Consider the following 18,626-nt stretch of genomic DNA (forward strand, 5'->3'; position numbering starts at 1 on the left):
ATAGCCATATAGGCTAGACTTCTAGGGTTTTAGCCATTACGATCTCGTGGTAGATCAACTCTTGTAATACTCATATTCATCAAGATCAATCAAGCAGGAAGTAGGGTATTACCTCCATATAGAGGGCCTGAACCTGGGTAAACATCGTGTCCCCTGTCTCCTGTTACCATCAATCTTAGACGCACAGTTCGGGACCCCCTACCCGAGATCCGCCGGTTTTGACACCGACAGGAGCCCTTCCTCTTCTGTTGTCTCTCCTACAAGGTCACTTAATTAATTAGGAGTACTTAAGTAGCACTAATTTATTGCTGCCTAATTTTTTTGTCGGAGTTACACAAATATTTTGTAGCACCCTATGCTGAATCATGTACATGTGTATGTGTGTCTATAGAGGTGAATCATGTGGTGGAGCAGGGAGGGAACCTTGGTAGTGTTATGACATAATAGTGCTATTGTTTTGCATGTCAATTTATTTCCATTGGTTCAATGAGGCAATGTTTTGCATATTGTCCATCATGAATTTGATGCTACTGTTAGAGTAATATGCTAATGTCTTTCTATCCTTTCTCACTAAGATAATGAAGGTTTCACCTTGTTCCTACTTGTGCAAACAGGGATCATGTTGTGCCAATCATACATTTTAGTGGAACTACACAAGACAATACAATGAACTGTATCCCAGCCAGTGCTTTAACTCTGCTGGAAGTTCTTGATAATCTTTTGATATAATCTCACCACTGGTAAACAAGAGTGATTTCAACCATACATTTGAAGTGCACAAAAATATATACTATTGAGTGATTCCAGTGAGTACTTTATCATCTCTTCTAGGACTACATGAATAAGCTTTTTTGCTCAGGTTGGTACCGTCCTAAGGCCTTTATCCATATTAGTTTGCTGTCATCTCTATTCATATCGTGCTACTATCATGAGAAACTCCTTTATCCTTGCACGTTAAAGTTTTGCAACCTATGATACATGGCAATGCTTTGAGTGTTGAGATAATTGGCACTGATTAAATAAACTAATACCTCTCTTTAAGCAAGAATACTATTTTGCTAACTTTACCCATTAAGATAATGAGGGTGCTTCTATTTTTTAGTATATGTTTCATCAACTAGTCCCACTATTACAGTAATCTCACTCTCTCAATATATGTGCCAACAGGGATGCTAGATTTTGGTGGAACTGCACAAAAAATTTGGGTGCTGCATTGCCTCAGCTGCTTCCTTCCTTTCCTGTCAGTCGCTTATCTTGGCTTGCTTCCTTCCTTTCCTGTCAGCTGCTTCGTTTATCTCGACTTCCAGTCAAAGGAAATAGTAATTGATATGCTACCTCACACAAGTTGGTACCGGTCTTTATCCTGATTATTGTGCTTGTCATATGTATTGGTAGTTTGGTATTGTGCTACTGTTTGCCAATTTCATAAAGGAGTAACTTGGAGCCTAATCTCGCAGGCAAATCATTACATTGGGCGATTTCAGTAGAACTGCACAAAAAGATCAGATGGACAGATACTTATGTTGCTGCTATGTACTCCAAAGTTCACTCAGACAAGCATCGATGTTGACAAGAAGAAGTGCCTATATTCATTCGAGTATCAACCGGCATCAACCAGTTGTCAAACTCCAAGTGTTAGGAGAGTGAACGCCAAAAATATTGCTTGGCGCATAGCCCAGAAAATGCAGTCCAGTCTTTGGTCCCAACTTGTGCCTTTTGGTTATCGACACATATGGTAGCGAACTGTATGGCATGGAGTCTAAAGAATCCAGACAAGTTGGTTGACACGTATATTCATCCGGCACTTAATCAGTCTGCATGCCAAGGATGCTCCATTTCAGTTGAACTGCACAAAAAATTTGGGTGGTTCATTTTCTCAACCGCCTCCTTTCTTGTCTACAGTGTAGAATTCTGGCAAGCTATAGGACCAAGATGAGCCAGTAAACTAGTTGGATGAAAGTAGTGGCCAAGTTACTCAAACCTCCCTCGGCACGAGGCCACTATTTCGAGGATAAACCTACAAGCAAAGTTCAGATTGTCTGTGCTGCCTCTTATGTACTCGGAAGTTTACTCGTACAAGCATTAATTTTAGCAAGAAGTACCTCCGACTGAACACCATTTACCAATCTGTACCCTAGGTAATTAAAAAATTTCCATGGATGATATTGGATGTGATCTCAATCATTTGGATGCATAAACATACTGAACATGTGTATATCTGAATCTTTTTGTGAATTATCTATGAATATTGTCTTGTGATCTATCAATTATTTGGATGCATAGACACGCTGAACTTTTGTATATATGAATCTTTTGAGTTGTTGATTGTGAATGTTGGCTATGAATATGAACGTGTCATGTGAACCTGAGTTTGATACGAATGTTTACCTTTTTTGTTGTACTTGTGTGTGAACTTGTTAGTATGTCTACCGTGGGATTTGTGACGTGTGGGTGTCAACGGCACACCTTCTTCCCGAGAAGAATTGCACCTTCTTGTTAGGGTAGCAACGGCGCATCAACTCTTTTTGATCTTTTTGCTCTATCTCCCCCCTCCCCCGCTCAACCCCTGCTATAATGTTTTCGACCTCAAAACAAACATAGTACTGCGTTGCTTTTGGGGCTTGATGAAAAATCGAGTGCTGCTTTCTGTAGGTTGGCCCGCCCAGCAAATGGGCTGTCGGTCCACCATGGTCTGGGAGGCTAAAAATACAAGTTGTATGGTCCAAAGGCAAGTAAAAAAACGCCATTGAGAGCCATCCACTGAAAAAATCGCGTCTGATGTGCTTCTTCAGTTGCGCCGCCGACCCCCTCTTTAATCCAGTTTGCTCCAATCCCCAACCGGCATCACGAGACGAAAGTTTATTTCCCCCTCGCGCTTGCCGGGGGATTGAAGAAGCGCGACATCGAATCCAACACCGGTGATGGCTGCTTGTCCAAGTGATTTTCAGATAAGAAACTGCATGTTTCAGAGGCAGAGCATTTAAATCAACAGGCACTTTTCAAACATGGATAACAGAATGTTGGAAATTTTATTCATGGTAAAAAATGGAACTAACAACAAGTTAACATCATGTTGATCAACATTCATGTATAGCACATCTTCATATGATGCAAAGTCAAAAAGATATGCTATTTTCAAAATGGCAAGACAATGTTGAGTCTGTGAAAAACTGGGTAAACTAGGGACAAAATTTTGGCAAGTGTTAGATATTTTTCAACTGCACCAGTTGGAATCGAACCTGGGCAGTACAGCTTTTGGGTGAGAGGGCTGCAACCACGGGGCTAGTGCGGTATGTTCAAAAGAATGAAGGTGTCTTCCCCGGCTCCGGTTCTTTCCTGTCCGTGTGCGCTCGCCGTGGTGCCGCTGTATGCCGTTGTCAACATGCTCAACAAATGAGAGGAATCCGGAGAGGACTGTACGCTGAGAGACTGACAGTGGGGACCCACTAGGTCCAAGCCGTACGCAAGCAAGTGCCCCATTGGAAAAAAGCTTCCTCCTAATTGTAGACTGACGTTGGGGCCCACGGGTTTGTCAACCTTAGTCAATAAACAAAATAAATTTCCAATGATAACTGTCATCGGGGAGCTTTTCATTCAGGGGTATTGGGGATCTTTTTTTTGTTGTTGTTGCGGGAAAGGGGTATCGGGGATCTAGTTGGTATCATTTTTTTCCAGAGGGCGAACAAGTATCAGCTAGGCCTAGGTTTTTTTTTAACATGCGTAGCCCACGACATACGGAGACAGTGGTTTCAACTTATTTTTTGAGGTCCATACCGACCTATGGGCCTCCCAGCGTAGGTTTTACTTTTTCTTAAAGATCACCAACCCAATGTAATTTTTTAATAAAACGCAGATCTCTGTTCTATTTATCTATATAAGAGAGTAATAATGTTGTGTCCAATTTATGTTTTCCCTTCTAACCACATTATATATATTTATATTATAGCTATTATCGTATATTTAATAGAGACTTATATATACATTATAAAAACATCCCACGTGTTATTAACTTATGAAAGTAAATGTTTAACAGAAGTTGGCAAGGAAAATCCTGGTTGTTTTTGACTCACAGGCAAGGAAAAATCCTGGTGATTGCGTACAAAAGCTTGCAAAGATTTTAAGGACCAATGTAATAATAACGCGCTCATTTTTGTTTTGAGCAATAACTCGCTAATTTGTTAATTCTATATATAAAAAATGTGTCGCCCCGGTTTATTTTTTGATATTAATTGCTCCTTCTAACCTAACATTATATATAGAATGAGCCCAGCTAATTCGTGTATTTCAAGAAAGTGCAAATGGGCTGGGATTTCTTAGAAAGTATTAAATGGGCCACATTGACGTGAAATTATTTGTTCACCCAGCCTAGAAAATGGACTGTAAACTCTAGAAAACATGGGTTACATATATGCCACATTTTTGTAGGCTGGCATGTGGACCAATAGGTCGAAGCCTACGCAAGGCATTGTCAAGTTGGTCAACAAATGATTATGACATCCACAGCCATTGAATTTATATCCAACGGATGGCATGCACCTTCAATCTCTCGTCTTCTTCCTCCAGCGTCGCCAGGACCGCCTGCTCCGGCCTCCGGCGGCTAGCGGCTCTGCTTAGCACGCATCGCTGTGAAGCGCTACCCCATCGCCGACCAGGCTATCCCTCCACCGCTCCACACCTCTTGTTATTCTCCACCGACTGCAGCCCCACGCCGCACCAGAACCAGTTATAACCCTTGTACTCCTCTCATCTGCGACTCCACTACCGCGTCTTCCCATCTCCAGGTCGTTCCCGTCCGGGGCCTCGCCGTCATCCACCGCCTCGCTGCGCTTGGCGCGGTGTGGTCAACAAACGAGAGTCATCGCAAAAGGACTGTACGTGGAGAGCCTGACGGCTGGGACCCACGAGGTCCATGGTCGCATGCAAGGAAAGTTCCTCCTTATTAAGCTGAAAAAATTGTTTCCTCCCCCTAACAGTTGGGACCCACCAGCTGTATCTTCGCACGGAAGGAAGTGCCTCCTTGTTATGTGAAAAAAACTATTCCTCCCGATGACAGCTAGGACCCGACAGATTTGGTGGCTGACTTGTGGGCCTACTAAGCTGACGTGTACGCAGGGCTTTGTCAACTTAATCAACAAATGATTCTAGCAGCTGGACCATTGGATGTTAATCCAACAGTCGTCCTCCTTTTTCAACCTCTGTTCTTGCTCCCGTCTCCCGTGGGCGGCAGTGCTGCCGCGCACCCGAACCAGTCAAGTTTCCCACTCCTCTCCATCTGCGACTCCACTGCCGCGTCTTCCAAATCTCCGGGTCGTTCCAGTCTGGGGCCTCGCCGTCGTCCATCGGCCTTGGTGCACTCGGCACAGTGTGGTCAGCGTGGTCAACAAAGGAGAGTCATTGGAAGATGACTTAGAGGCTGACAATGGGGACGCACCACGCCCATGGACGCATGCATGCAACTGCATCCTCTTTACCCTGAAAAATAATGTTTTCTCCCCCTGACAGCTGGGACCCACCAGCTACATCTTCGCACGCAAGGAAGTGTGTCCTTATTACGGGCAAAAAAATGATTCCCCCTGACAGCTAGGACACAACAGCTGTATCTTCGCACGCAAGGAAGTGCGTCCTTATTCTCCCTGACAGCTGGGACCCACCCGGTCGAAGCATACATACCGTTGTCTGCCTTGTCGCGAACGTGTACATACATACTGGTCGATCGGTCGCTCTGCAATGATGAACCGTGGCCGAGTAAGTAGCGGCACATGTCATAGTAGAGCGCCCCACGTAGCAGTTCAGGATGTCCCGTCTAAACCGTGTACACGTACATACAACCACACGCCAAAAATACGGCCACGTACGTACATAAGGGAGAGGTCTCGAACACCTACTCGCGCATACCAGGGCTCGTGTACATGGAGAGGCAGCGACGGCGTCCCGTTCATCGGCAACCAACCGGCTGGGTTGGAATGGAGAAACTGCGTCATCATGTTCATCAGGAGCCAACCGGCTTGGACGGAACAACCGATCAAAACGAGGCCTGCCGTACCACAGAACGGAGGAAACGGCCTTGTGTTCGACCGTCTACGGTCGAAACGGGATATTATTCATTCAGGGCGCCCCTAGTGGACTTGGCGGTGCTCCTTTCTCAAACCAGAACAACTCTGAACGTTAGGGAAAATAAGGGAAGACCAACCGAAGGTCTGTTCACCGGGAGGGGTGTGGCGTATCGCAAAATGGAGGAAACAAACTTCTCTTGGACCTCCTACGGTCAAAGCGGGGTCCGGTTGATCGGGAGGGGTGTGGCGTACCGCAAAACAGAGGAAACGGACTTGTGTTGGAGCGCTACGGTCGAAACAGGGATCCTGTTCATCAGGAGGGGTGTGGCGTACCACAAAACGGGACTCCACGGGCTCCTGTTCATCTGCACCGTCGACCTCCTCCAGCCTCCACGGGCTACTGTTCATCCACCGTCGACCTCCTACAGCCTCCACCTGCGACTGTTCATCCAGGGGCTCCTGTTCATCTAGCCTCCACCACTCCTCCACCGGCTACTGTTCAGCCAGCCCTCTCCACGGGGTCCTGTTCAACCACCCCTCCACGGGCTACTGTTCATCCACTCCTCCACCGGCTACTGTTCAACCAGCCCTTCACGGGGTCTTCCTGTTCATCCAGCCCTCCACGGCATCCTGTTCATCCATCCCCAACCGGCTCAATCTATCGGGCTCCTGTTCATCCAGCGGCAACAGCCTCTACTACTGCGGGATCCTGTTCATCCAACCCCCACTGGAACTGTTCATCAAGAGGCAGCTTCGATTGACTTAAGTTAGCAGCAGTAGGGAAGGAATCACTCGGGTACAGTTAACAGCCAGGGATCGATTGGGGTTCAGTAACGTAGCTAGTGCAATCGCTTGGGTTCAGTTAGAGCCCAACACCTCGCTCCAGGTTCAGTTAGAGCGCAACGCCTAGCACACACACACGTACGTGTACGAGAGAAACACGCAAACCTCCGTGCATCACTCGGCCCCGACTACCCACCATAACCGGGAACTCCCCGATATTTTCCTCGCCCTCGCTTCTACCACGGTTTTTTCCGTCATGGGCGGCCCAATGAATGTCATGCAACTGCGTCTCCGGCCCGCCCAGGACGAAAAGCCCATTTTATGTCATGATTTTTTGTCATAGAAGTAGGAGCCCACCACATCTATGATGATACTGGGTTTTGTCACAATTATCGTCATAGAAGTGTCATAATCATGACAGGAAAAAAATTCGTTCGGCCCAAAATGTCACAGATGTGTCTTTTTTTGTAGTGTGTGTTCGATATTTTGATGATATGTATGTTGTGATTGTCTTAGTGGTGTAATGTGAACGTCGACTACATGACACTTCACCATATTTGGGCCTAAGGGAATGCATTATGGAGTAGTTATTAGATGATGGGTTGCGAGAGTGACAAAAGCTTAAACCCTAGTTTATGCGCTACTTCGTAAGGGGCTGATTTGGATCCAAAAGTTTAATGCTATGGTTAGATTTTATCTTGATACTTTTCTCGTAGTTGCGGATGCTTGCAAGGGGGTTAATCATAAGTAGGAGGTTTGTTCAAGTAAGAAAAGAACCTAAGCACCGGTCCACCCACATATCAAATTATCAAAGTAGCGAACACAAATCAAACTAATATGATGAAAGTGACTAGATGAAATTCCCGTGTACCCTCAAGAATGCTTTGCTTATCATAAGAGACCGTTTTGGCCTGTCCTTTCCCTCAAAAGGATTGGGCTACCTTGCTGCACTTTTGTTACCATTACTGTTACTTGCTCGTTACAAATTATCTTGCTATCAAACTACTCGTTACTTATAATTTCAGTGCTTGCAGAGAATACCTTGCTAAAAACTACTTGTCATTTCCTTCTGCTCCTCGTTGGGTTCGACACTCTTACTTATCGAAAGGACTACGATTGATCCCCTATACTTGTGGGTCATCAAGGCTCTTTTCTGGCGCCATTGCCGGGGAGTGAAGCGCTCTTGGTAAGTGGAAATTGGTAAGGAAAAATTATTACTACGTGCTGAAATTCATTGTCACTTGTTACTATGGAGAACAATCCTTTGAGGAGTTTGTTCGGGGTATCTTCACCTCGACCGGTACCACAATTAGTTTCCCCTCAACCTACTACACCTACTGAAAATAATGGTTATGAAATTTCTTCGGGTATGATAGAACAACTGCTAGCTAATGCTTGTGCAGGAGATGGAACTGAACATCCCGATATGCACTTGATCTATGTGGATGAAATTTGTGGAATATTTAAGCTTGCAGGTTTATCCGGAGATGAAGCTAAGACGAAGGTTTTCCCTTTAAATTTTAAGGGAAAATCATTGGCATGCTATAGGCTATGCGATGATATTGGATCTTGGAATTGGAATCGATTGGAATTGGAATTTCACCAAAAAAATTATCCTATGCATCTAGTTCATTGTGATCGGAATTATATATATAATTTTTGGCCTCGTGAAGGAGAAAGTATCACTCTAGCTTGGGGGAGGCTGAAGTCAATGTTATATTGATGCCCCAATCATGAGCTCTCAAGAGAAATTATCATTCAGAATTTTTATGCTCGGCTTTCTCGTGATGATCAATCCATGCTTGATACTTCTTGTACTGGTTCCTTTATGAAGAAGAATATTGAATTCATGTGGGATCTTTTAGAAAGAATAAAACGCGACTCTGAAGATTGGGAACTCGATGAAGGTAAAGAATCAGGAATTAAGCTTAAGTATGATTGTGTTAAATCTTTTATGAATAATGATGTTTTTCAAAAGTTTAGCACTCAATATGGAGTTGACTCTGAGATAGTAGCCTCCTTATCATTTGCTACTCATGTTGATCTCCCTAAGGAGAAGTGGTTTAAATATCACCCACCTATTAAAGAAGAAATTAAAGAGCCGATAATAGCTAAAGATGAAACTATTATCATAATGTTGATCCGGTTGTGCCTACTACTTACATTGAAAAACCACCTTTCCCTGTTAGGATAAAGGAACATCTAAGGTTTCAACCGTGGTCAATAAAAGTAATATTAGAGCACCTAAACTTGCTGAACAAATCAAAGTAGAACCTAGTGTTGCTATGGTTAAAGATCTCCTGGTTGAAAATATAGATGGGCATGTTATTTACTTCTGTGATGAAGCTGCTAGAATTACTAACCCCGATGAAAAAGATAAACATAGACATGTTGTTGGCATGCTTGTTGTCTTAGTTAAAATAGGAGATCACTGTTATCATGGTTTATGTGACATAAGTGCTAGCGTGAGTGCTATTCCTTTTACCTTATATCAAAAAAATATGAATGACACAACACCCGCTAAAATAGAAGACATAGATGTTACTATTAAGCTTGCTAATAGAGACACCATCACACCACTTGGGATTGTAAGAGATGTTGAATTCTTGTGTGGGAAAATAAAATACCCTACTGATTTTCTAGTTCTTGGCTCCCACAAGATGACTTTTGTCCCATTATCTTTGGTAGACCTTTTTGAACACAGTTAATGCTAAAATAGATTGTGAGAAGCAAACTGTCGGTGTTAGTTTTGGTGATGAGTCTAATGAGTTTATTTTTTCTAAGTTTAGTAGAAAGTGATACGTCTCCAATGTATCTATAATTTTTTATTGTTCCATGCTATTACATATTCTGTTTTGGATGTTTAATGGGCTTTATTATACACTTTTATATTATTTTTGGGACTAACCTATTAACCCAAGGCCCAGTGAAAATTGTTGTTTTTTGCCTATTTCAGTGTTTCGCAGAAAAGGAATATCAAACGGAATGAAACCTTCGGGAACGTGATTTTTGGAACAAACGTGATCCAGAGGACTTGGACTGGACGTCAAGAAACAACCGAGGAGGCCACAAAGCAGGGAGGCGCGCCTGCCCCCTGGGCGCGCCCCCACCCTCGTGGGCCCCTCGTGGCTCTCCTGACCGACTTCCTTCGCCTATATATACTCATATACCCTGAAAACATCCAGGAGTACGACAAAACCCTATTTCCACCACCGCAACTCTCTGTACCCATGAGATCCCATCTTGGGGCCTTTGCGGCGCTCCGCCGGAGGGGGCATCGATCACGGAGGGCTTCTACATCAACACCATAGCCTCTCCGATGATGTGTGAGTAGTTTACCTCAGACCTTCGGATCCATAGTTATTAGCTAGATGGCTTCTTCTCTCTATTTGGATCTCAATACAAAGTTCTCCTCGATTCTCTTGGAGATCTATTCGATGTAACTCGTTTTGCTGTGTGTTTGTCGAGATCCGATGAATTGTGGGTTGATGATCAAGATTATTTATGAACAATGTTTGAATCTCCTCTGAATTCTTTTATGTATGATTTGTTATCTTTGCAAGTCTCTTCGAATTATCAGTTTGGTTTGGCCTACTAGATTGATCTTTCTTGCAATGGGAGAAGTGCTTAGCTTTGGGTTCAATCATGCGGTGCTCGATCCCAGTGATAGAAGGGGAAACGACACGTATTGTCTTGTTGCCATCAAGGATAAAAAGATGGGGTTTATATCATATTGGTTGAGTTTATCCCTCTACATCATGTCATCTTGCCTAATGCGTTACTCTGTTCTTATGAACTTAATACTCTAGATGCATGCTGGATAGCAGTCGATGTGTGGAGTAATCGTAGTAGATGCAGGCAGGAGTCGGTCTACTTGTCGCGGACGTGATGCCTATATACATGATCATGCCTAGATATTCTCATAACTATGCTCAATTCTATCAATTGCTCGACAGTAATTTGTTCACCCACCGTAATACTTATGCTATCTTGAGAGAAGCCACTAGTGAAACCTATGGCCCCCGGGTCTATTTTCCATCATATTAATCTCTCGTTATTTCTATCACCGTTTATCTTGCTATCTTTACTTTCAGTCTTTATCATAAAAATACCAAAAATATTATCTTATCATCTCTATCAGATCTCACTTTTGCAAGTGGCCGTGAAGGGATTGACAACCCCTTTATCGCGTTGGTTGCTTCTTATTTGTTTGTGTAGGTACGAGGGATTTGAGCGTGGTCTCCTACTGGATTGATACCTTGGTTCTCAAGAACTGAGGGAAATACTTACGCTACTTTGCTGCATCACCCTTTCCTCTTCAAGGGAAAACTGACGCAGTGCTCAAGAGGTAGCAAGAAGGATTTATGGCGCCGTTGCCGGGGAGATTTGCGCCAAGTCAAGTCAAGATTTGATCTCCCGACAACTAGCCATTTCTAGCGCCGTTGCCGGGGAGTCTACGCACAAGTCAAGACATACCAAGTACCCATCACAAACTCTTATCCCTCGCATTACATTATTTGCCATTTGCCTCTTGTTTTCCTCTCCCCCACTTCACCCTTGCCGTTTTATTCGTCCTCTTTTCTGTTTGCCTCTTTTTCGCTTGCTTCTTGTGTGCTTGTGTGTTGGATTGCTTGTTTGTCACGATGGCTCAAGATAATACTAAATTGTGCGACTTCTCCAATACCAACAATAATGATTTTCTTAGTACTCTGATTGCTCCTATTACCGATGCTGAATCTTGTGAAATTAATGCTGCCAAAATTAATCTTGTCATGAAAGATCAATTTTCTGGCGTTCCTAGTGAAGATGCCGCTACACATCTAAACAACTTTGTTGATTTGTGTGATATGCAAAAGAAGAAAGATGTGGATAACGATATTGTTAAGTTGAAGCTATTTCCTTTTTCGCTTAGAGATCGTGCTAAAATTTGGTTTTCGTATTTGCCTAAAAGTAGTATTGATTCTTGGAATAAGTGCAAAGATGCTTTTATCTCTAAGTATTTTCCGCCCGCTAAGATCATCTCTCTTAGAAATGATATTATGAATTTTAAGCAACTTGATCATGAACATGTTGCACAAGCTTGGGAGAGGATGAATTAATGATACGTAATTGCCCCACTCATGGTTTGAATTTATCGATGATTATACAAAACTTTTATGCTGGATTGAATTTTGCTTCTAGAAATCTTCTAGATTCGGCCGCGGGAGGCACTTTTATGAAAATCACTTTAGGAGAAGCTACCAAACTCCTAGATAATATTATGGTTAATTATTCTCAATGGCACACTGAAAGATCTACTAGTAAGATAATTTTGGTAACAACGCGTATAGAGGAAACTTTAATCCTAGGTCGTTCCCTAGTAATTTCTCTAATAATTATGGTAATTCCTACAACAATTCTTATGTAAATTTTAATAAATTGCCCTCTGATTATGAGACTAGTGTTAAAGAGTTTATGAATTCACAAAAGAATTTCAATGCTTTGCTTGAAGAAAAATTGCTTATGGTTGATGAGTTGGCTAGGAACATGGATAGAATTTCTCTTGATGTTGATTCTTTGAAGCTTAGATCTATTCCACCTAAGCATGATATCAATGAGTCTCTCAAAGCCATGAGAATTTCCATTGATGAGAGCAAAGAAAGAACCGCTAGGATGCGTGCTAAAAAGAATTGCTTTGTAAAGGCATGTTCTTCTAGTTTTTATGATAATAATGATGAAGATCTAAAAGTTATTGATGTGTCCCCTGTTAAATCTTTGTTTTGCAATATGAATCTTGATAATGATGGGACTAGAGATGAGTCAACTTTAGTTAAAAGGTGTCCCAATGATTCGGAGTTTTTAGATCTTGATGCAAAAATTGGTAAAAGTGGGATTGAAGAGGTCAAAACTTTAGATAGCAGTGAACCCACTATGTTGGATTTCAAGGAATTTAATTATGATAATTGCTCTTTAATAGATTGTATTTCCTTGTTGCAATCTGTGCTAAATTCTCCTCATGCTTATAGTCAAAATAAAGCTTTTACTAAACATATCGTTGATGCTTTAATACAATCTTATGAAGAAAAGCTTGAATTAGAAGTTTCTATTCCTAGAAAACTTTATGATGAGTGGGAACCTACTATTAAAATTAAAACTGACAATAGTCCCTGAAAGAATTGGTCTAAGAAACTAGATGATGAACTTCAGGCTTATAGAACAGCATATAAAATTCCTATGGGTATGTCTCCTTATAAAATGGTTTATGGAAAAGCTTGTCATTTTCATCTTGAGTTAGAACATAAAGCATATTGGGCAATTAAAGAACTCAATAATGATTTCAAACTTGCCGGTGAAAAGAGGTTATTTGATATTAGCTCACTAGATGAGTGGAGAACCCAAGGTTATGAAAATGCCAAGTTATTTAAAGAAAAAGTTAAAAGATGGCATGATAAAAGAATCCAAAAGTGTGAGTTCAAAGTTGGAGAATATGTTCTTTTGTACAACTCGTTTCAGATTCTTTGCAGGAAAACTCCTCTCCAAATGGGAAGGACCCTATGTTATCGAGGAGGTCTATCAATGTGGAGCCAAAAAAATAAATAATGCCGAAGGTACCAACCCAAAGGTTGTCAATGGGCAAAGAATAAAACATTATATCTCAGGTACGCCCATTAATGTTGAAAGCAATATTATCCAAACTATGACACTAGAAGAACACATAAAGGAAACCTTCCGGAACACTCCAGAATCGTGAAAAAAGAGGAAGTACGTGATATGGTAAGTAAACGGACTCCGCAAAATCCGCAAAATATTTTCTGTCAGTTTTGGAATAGAGTAAAAATTAGGAAAATAAGAAACAACCAGGAAGGCAACCCTGGTGGGCACAAGTAACCAGGGCACGCCACGCTTGCCAAGCGCGCCCAGGTGGGTTGTGCCCACCTCAGGTACCTTCCGGACTCAGTTTTTCTTCCGTTTGCTTGTTTCCCAAGATAAAAAAATCTTTATATACCCCCCGAACCTATTGACCACTGTATCATGGAGAAATCTTCTGTTTTCTTTTCCTTGCTGTTTTCTGACAGATCTAATTCACCATGGCCGCTTCGAGCTCCTCCAAGGACAAGTTCTTCGAGAACGTCATCAACCCATATTCGTGGGAGGTGATGCAGCACCCTCAAGCTATCGAGATGCGTGAGGGGGTGCTCCACATCCATGATGTGCAAGGCCCCAAAGGGACAGGAACCGTGGAGGCCAGGCTTGAAGCTATGGATCAGGAGGTCTTCTGGTGCAAGGGGATGGTGGAACGTGGACTCAATGCCAATCACCTCATGATCGCGGACTACACCCATGATCTCAAGGTGGATGGCAAGTCCATGAAGGACATCATCTTCACCCTCAACGAGCAAATCAACTTTCTCCAAAGCTAGATTTACGATCTCCAAAACCAAGTCTTTGAATATGAGGCAAGGTTTAAAGGTATGAGTTTGGCTGCGAGCTGCAAGACTCGCGAGACTCACTCCTCCTCTTATGATGGTGAGCCCTTGCCATGGAACCCCGAGGATAAGATAGCTACCACTTCATCATCACCACCTCCTTCTTCATCACCAAAGGAAAATTGAGTATCGGGTACGGGCACTCCCCTTGGCTTGTGCCAAGCTTGGGGGAGGTGCCCCGGTATCGTATCACCTCCACTATCTTTTTACCTTTACTTATCTTAGTTTGATCCATAGTTATCTTTTGCTTTAGATGAATAAAAGTTTAGTTCGATCCTTTCTTTTCGAGTGTTTGCTTAGTGATCTATCCTTGTAATCGTGTGCAAGCTATATAATAAAGTTTAATTTAAAGTTATGTTTTCTTTACTTTCATGTTCAATAAAAAGAAAGGAAATAAATGAAAAAGATCATATGCTAATCTTATGGTAAGTACTGACATCACATAAGGAAGAGTATAAGTAGAATTTTTTTGGAGATTTACTGATACGTCTCCAACGTATCTATAATTTTTGATTGTTCCATGCTGTTATATTATCAATCTTGAATGTTTTATAATCATTTTATAGTCATTTTATATCATTTTTTGGTACTAACCTATTGACATAGTGCTAAGTGCCACTTGTTGTTTTCTGCATGTTTTTTACATCGCAGGAAATCAATATCAGACGGAGTCCAAATGCAACGAAACTTTACAAAGATTTTTTATGGACCAGAAGGAACATAATGGGCCCTGGCTGGGTCTGGAGGGTGCCCCGAGGGAGGCACAACCCACCAGGGCGTGCCAGGAGGCCCAGGCGCGCCCTGGTGGGTTGTGCCCACCTCGGGTGCCCCCCGGACCGTCTCTTTGCTCTATAAATACCTCAATATTCCCAAAACCGTAGGGGATTCAATGAAATATTGATCCAGCCGCCGCAGAGTCCAGAACCACCAGATCCAATCTAGATACCATCTCGGATGGGATTCACCACCTCCATTGGTGCCTCTCTGATGATGCGTGAGTAGTTCTTTGTAGACCTATGGGTCCGTAGTTAGTAGATAGCTGGCTTCCTCTCTCTCGCTGAATTCTCAATACAATGGACTCTTGGAGATCCATATGATGTAACTCTTTTTGCAGTGTGTTTGTTGGGATCTGATGAACTTTGAGTTTATGATCAGTTATATCTTTTTATATCCATGAAAGTATTTGAGTTTCTTTGATCTCTTTTATGCATGATTGCTTATAGCCTCATATTTCTTCTCCGATATTTTGGTTTTGTTTGGCCAACATGATCTATCTATCTTGCAACGGGAAGAGGTGCTTTGTAGTGGGTTCGATCTTACGGTGCTTGATCCCAGTGACAGAAGGGGAAATGACACGTATGTATCGTTGCTACTAAGGATAAAACGATGGGGTCTATCTCTACATAGGTAGATCTTGTGTACATCATGTCATCGTTCTTATTGCATTACTCCGTTTCTCCATGAACTTAATACACTAGATGCATGCTGGATAGCGCTCGATGTGTGGAGTAATAGTAGTAGATGCAGGCAGGGGAGTCGGTCTACTAATCTTGGACGTGATGCCTATATAATGATCATTGCTTGGATATTGTCATGATTATTTGAAGTTCTATCAATTGCCCAACAGTAATTTGTTCACCCACCGTTTGCTATTTTTCTCGAGAGAAGCCACTAGTGAAATCTACGGCCCCCGGGTCTCTTTCTCATATATTTGCCTTTGACATCTATTTTATTTGATGTTTTCATTCAGGTCTATTAAACCAAAATACAAAAATACCTTGTTGCGTTTTATTTTATTTGTGATCTATTTATTCAATCTATTACAACCTTCTCCCGTCCGCACGCTGTTTCTGGCACCGTTACCCGAAAGGGATTGACAACCCCTTTAATATGTCGGGTTGCGAGGTGTTGTTATTTGTGTGAAGGGGCTGTTTACGTTGTGTTTCTTGGTTCTCCTACTTGTTCGATAACCTTGGTTTCATATCTGAGGGAAATACCTACCGCCGTTATGCTGCATCATCCCTTCCTCTTTGGGGAAATACTGACGTAGCTTCAAGCAACACCAAAAGGAATTTCTAGTGCCGTTGCCGAGGAGGATCTTCAACATATACCAGGTTCCTAATCACAAATATCACCTCCTCGGAATTTACATTATTTGCCATTCGCCTCTCGTTTTCCTCTCCCCCACTTCACAAAATTTGCCGTTTTATTCGCCTCTCTTTTTCCGTTCGCCGTTTTTCTCGTCAGATCTCTTCTTTGCTTGCAATCATGAGTGATTTCGTTATGGAACCAACAGATGATAGCCTAACTCCTAAGATAGGACGTACGGGCAATCTGGATGCTAAAACTTTTTTCTTGGGGCAAGGGAACGTTATGGGAAAAGAACGTATCCAAGAGTTTTTCAATTGTGTTGGAAATCTAAGTCTTGGTGATGCTCCTATATTAAAAAATACTAGATCTTATGCGGATTCTATTTCAGCACTAGTTCTGAAACTTGAAAGTAAATTTATTCGTACTCATCCTACTTTGCAAAGATTGTTTTTTGAGCTTCCAAAAATAAAGAATCCTAGGGCTAAAAACTTGGTCACTCTCGTTCTTATGAATGAGTTTGACTACATAATACGGGAAGCTAAGGAAATCTTTGATTTTTATGGTATGAATCATGAAAAACCCCATGATGATAACACCTCTAAGAAAATTAAGAAGAATAAATATGACAAAACTTAGATCCTTGCTTTATGCCTAGCTAAGGACGTAAAACTATAGCGCTTGTTGGGAGGCAACCCAATGAATAAAATTTATTTTTGCTTTTTGTTTTCTGTTCTTGTGTGTTTGCACAATTATGCTACTGGTATGATTGTGTTTTTGTGTGTTTTAATTAGTGTTTGTGCCAAGTAAAGCCTTTAGGATCTTCTTGGGTGATAGTTGTTTGATCTTGCTGAAAAACAGGAACTTATGGGCTCACGAATTTTTTTTAAAAATATCACCAGAATGTGATAAAATGCGAATTCTTTTTTCAAAAGATTAATATACAAATTACCCTAGTCTTCCTAATTTTTCAGAATTTTTGGAGTTACATAAGTATTCCAAATAGTCAGATTGCTACAGACTATTCTGTTTTCTTTGTGTTGTGTGCTTATTTTGATGGCTCTATGGTTTTCTTTGATGAGTTTTTGCCATAGAAAAGTTGGAATACAGTAGATATAATGCAAAAAATATGAATTGGTTAGATACAGTACTTATAGTACTGGTTTGCTTTCTTATACTAATGGATCTCACAGAGGTTTTGTTGAGTTTTGTGTGATTGAAGTTTCCAAGTTTTGGGTTATCATACGATGGATGAAAGAAGGATAGAAGTGCCTAAGCTTGGGGATGCCCCCAAGTGGCATCCCCTCTTTCTTCTAACGACCATCGGTATTTTACTCGAAGCTATATTTTTATTCGTCACATAATATGTGTTTTGCTTGGAGCGTCTTGTATGATATGAGTATTTGCTTGTTTTATTTTGTGTTTTAAGTCATCAATCCTTGCTGGACACACCTAATTGAGAGAGCCAAAATTATATCATGACTTGTTAGAATTTCCCTCTATGCTTCACTTAAATTTTTAATGAGCAATGGACTTGCTCTAGTGCTTCACTTATATCTTTTTGAGGACGGTGTGCTTAGTTATTTTTGAAGAAATGCTCTCTTGCTTCACTTAGATTTATTTGAGAGTTAGTAAAATTTTGAAGAAATTCTCTCTTGCTTCACTTAAATTATTTTGAGAGAAAGAAAAATTATGCTCATGATCTTCACTTATATTTGTTTGAGCTTATGAAAAGCAACACATGAAAATTAGTCCCAAAGTGATAGATACCCAAGAAGGATATAATAAAAACTTTCATGAAGATCATTGGACAAAATAAACTTGATTCTTAGTAATAATTTTGAGATATGATGATGTGATATGTGATTTGTGTTGATGAGTAATTATGCTTTAGTAAGAATATTGGTGTTAAGGTTTGTGATTCCCTATGCAAGCATGAAAGTCAATAGTCATGCAATGAAATTATATCCTACTTGTGGTGCATTATTCGGTGTTAATTATGCTTAATGCTTGCTTATGAGATTATTCGTTTCTTGGTTGGTCGCTTCTCAATCTTTTGCTAGCCTTCATTTTGCACCAAGTATGACCTCTACTTGTGCTTCCAAAATCCTTTAAACCAATTTTTCCACATGAGTCCACTATATCTACCTATATGCGGTATTCTTTTGCCGTTCTAAGAAAATTTGCATGTGCCATCTCTAATTTTCAAAATAAACTTCTCTTTTGTGGGTTCGTT

This window comes from Aegilops tauschii, chromosome 2 (assembly GCF_002575655.3).
Source record: "Aegilops tauschii subsp. strangulata cultivar AL8/78 chromosome 2, Aet v6.0, whole genome shotgun sequence".
Classification (NCBI taxonomy): Eukaryota; Viridiplantae; Streptophyta; class Magnoliopsida; order Poales; family Poaceae; genus Aegilops; species Aegilops tauschii.